We start from the raw sequence: 3,224 nt of genomic DNA, 5'->3' as shown, positions 1-3,224 counted from the left end.
CCTTTCTGAAGATTTTTCCCTCAAAGCTGATAAATGTTCTGGTCGGCCTACTGAAGTTGGTAATGATCAAATCTAAGTCATAATTGAAGAGGATCGTCATATAACTGTTCGAGAGGTTGTGGAGGGACTACATGTATCGCACTCAACAATTGAGAATCACATCAACATTTGCGATATGTACCTCAATCATTACTAGGGATGAAAAATGGGTCCTGTACAGTAACATGGTTTAAAAACGATCAACCAGCACAAACAACATCGAAAGCTGAAAAACAACAAAAAATGCTCATGCTTTCATTTCGGTAGGATTACAAAGATGTTGTGTTTTTTGAGCTGCTTCCAAGGAACCAAACAATCAATTCTGAAGTTTACTGTCAACAATTGAAGAAACACGGCCAGAATTGTCTAATCGGAAAGGTTTAGTGTTCCATTATGATAATCCAAGGACCCATACATCCTTGGCAACTCGTGGGAAACTATTGGAGCTTGGCTGGGAAGTGATGGCACATTCCCCAAACAGCCCTGATTTGGCACCATCTGATTTGAATGGCCAAACTTTCACAAATCACTTTCAATCGCACCAGGTTAAGAAAATTTAGAAGACTCCATTTTTCCATGTATTACTTTTTGATTTTTGCTCTAGACAGTTGAAGAATACCTAGAACTCTTTTTGATTTTGATTTAATCTCTCGTGCACCTCTAGAATTTTCAGCTTAAAGGCAGATATAACCAAAGGAACAGACATATAAATTCTACATTATAACAGCTGCAGCAATAGAGGAAATTTGAAGAATAGATTTATCTAAATTTTGTATTAATTGTAAGTTCCATGACAAAACAAAAATTGCTGAGCATTGTATTGATGAGCCGAAATAGTACAGAAACATCAAATTTGAAACTAATCCCTTTTGAAGAATCATCGCTGCTCTACGCGTTAACTAGAAATTTAAGTTAATAGATGATTCTCCACTCCAAAAAAACAACGTGAAATCTGTAGAGACACGCCAAAATAATCACTTCCCAGCCAAAATAATCTACAAACCTCCTCACCAGTATTTTTGTCATCTTATTTTTCATATGAATCAACATAGAAGAATCATCGCTGCTCTGTGCATTATTTTTAAATTATTATCTTAAAAGCTAATAGATGATTCTCTGCAACTTCAATTGAATTTGTAGTCAAGGCATCTTGCTCATAATTCCTTGGAAATGCAGAATATATATATATATATATATATATATATATATATATATATATATATATATATATATATATATATATATATATATATATATATATATATATATCAGTAGCACAGAGGTAAACCGTCGCATCTCCATTATAGAGAGTTTTGAGAAATTAACGAAAACAGTTTTTATTTCGTCTATTAAAAAAATTGCCGAAAATTGAAAAATAGCAGGAATTCCTACTCTTGCACTCCGTATCAATACGCTCTGCATGACAAAAAGAAGTATTCATTGTTTCCATAACCCATACCTGAACTTGATTTTGTGGACTTACGACTAGCAAGGTAAAGGGTAGTTACTACTCCTCATTTAATTTAAAAAATCATATTTTTAAACTGAAATTTTATTCAAATACACAAAAAGAAACATGAACTGAATGCCAAGCTTAAAAAGACAAAACAGTTAAATTTATTCGTCATCGTCTTGCCCATCTTTTGATGCTACCGGTATATTTCTGTAGTAGTCATGAAAGGTGGTCGGGACCCACTTGAGAAATGTAATTAAGTGATCTTTCTTCTTTTTGTTGACCCCCTTTGGACTATTTCTTATGGCAGGTAAGTTGTCAGGTAGTTTCATCACCTGTCTAACAGCTCTTGCAAAATTAACAGTTTTGAAGGTTTCTTGGTCGAATTTTGTTTTATAATAAATAATGGATGGTGACTCAACACGTGGCTCCAACCAAACAACTGCAGATATTAGAAAATTTTCTTTGTCCGTATTTTGTTTCCTGCTTGTGAAGGGTGCTCCGCGGGAGTTATACAAAACTTCAAAATTTTTAAAATCTTCTATTTCCATACTGAAAACTGTTGCACCAGAAGCTCGTATAAGTTGCTCCCAGTCCCAAGGAGTTACAATTTGCATCGTGGGTTGTTTCTTTACTGTTCTCTCAATCAAGCCATGGATATGGTCAGCTTCCATGTGAGTATGCCCACGTAAAAGAAATTTGTGAACAACAGTTTTCAGAGACGGACATACTTTTAAGAGCCAAAAGTAACTTGTTAACATCATAATGTTTCTATTTTGGCTAGGACAGTTGTCGGACCATATTATTAAATTTTCGGTTCCACTTTCAGCAATAACATTGTCTGCCCATTTTAACAGCGCCGAAGCAACTTCATTCCCTCCTCTTCCAGCTTTGGACTCGTCCCAAGTTATACAGTAGGATTTCTTATCGGTAGCATCGTATATCGTGAGATTGAGTGTCCATAATTTTAGCAAATAGAAGCTTTGGCAATTCGACAGATATGGAGTAGGTAAACATTTTTGAAGGTCTAACATTATTACCTTGGTTTTTTCAAGGCCCCTACTCATTTCTTTATCTCGCTTTTTTTCTTGGTACCGTCTTTCGGCTTCGTCGAGGTGAGCACGGTAAGCGTGTTGAGCTTCTTGCTTATCTTTTTCGTCAAGAGAGTTGTCTTTAAGTTTCAAAACAAAACTGTCACAAGAATCACAGGTGTCACTGGAAGGTTTCTTAAATCCTAGATTGAATTCATTATCAAAGACACGCTTGTAAGCCCAATGCTTCACGACTTCAATCTGTGGAACATTATCTTCTACACACTTTTGTTTGTACAATTGGTAAAGCCTCTCTGTATTTAGGTCACTGCTTTTAGCACTTTTCTCGCGGCTGTAGTGACTCTGATATAAAGGAAATGCCCTGATATGAGATCTAACTCTGTTGAGGACATTTTTCTGAAGTTTGTTTGAAGGTACGTGTCGACCTCTCATATCACGTGCAGCAAAACCCCCCAGAGTTCCCTTTTTCAATGACGTTCTTACTACAGTTTCTGAGATTCCTAATGTATTTAGGAAAAACACTTTGCAGACTTCTATTCGTGACCCATTTACATCAAAGTAGTAGGAAATTGTTTGCTTCCTTTGACCATTCCTGCTGCCGTCTTTCGATCTTACTCGATTCGGGGGCTTACTGCTGACATGTGATATTATAAATTGCCGCTTTACATCCCAGTTTTTTG

The sequence above is a fragment of the Diorhabda carinulata genome, chromosome 7 (genome assembly GCF_026250575.1).
Source record: "Diorhabda carinulata isolate Delta chromosome 7, icDioCari1.1, whole genome shotgun sequence".
Taxonomy (NCBI): Eukaryota; Metazoa; Arthropoda; class Insecta; order Coleoptera; family Chrysomelidae; genus Diorhabda; species Diorhabda carinulata.
Note: the sequence above shows the minus strand (reverse complement) of the source record.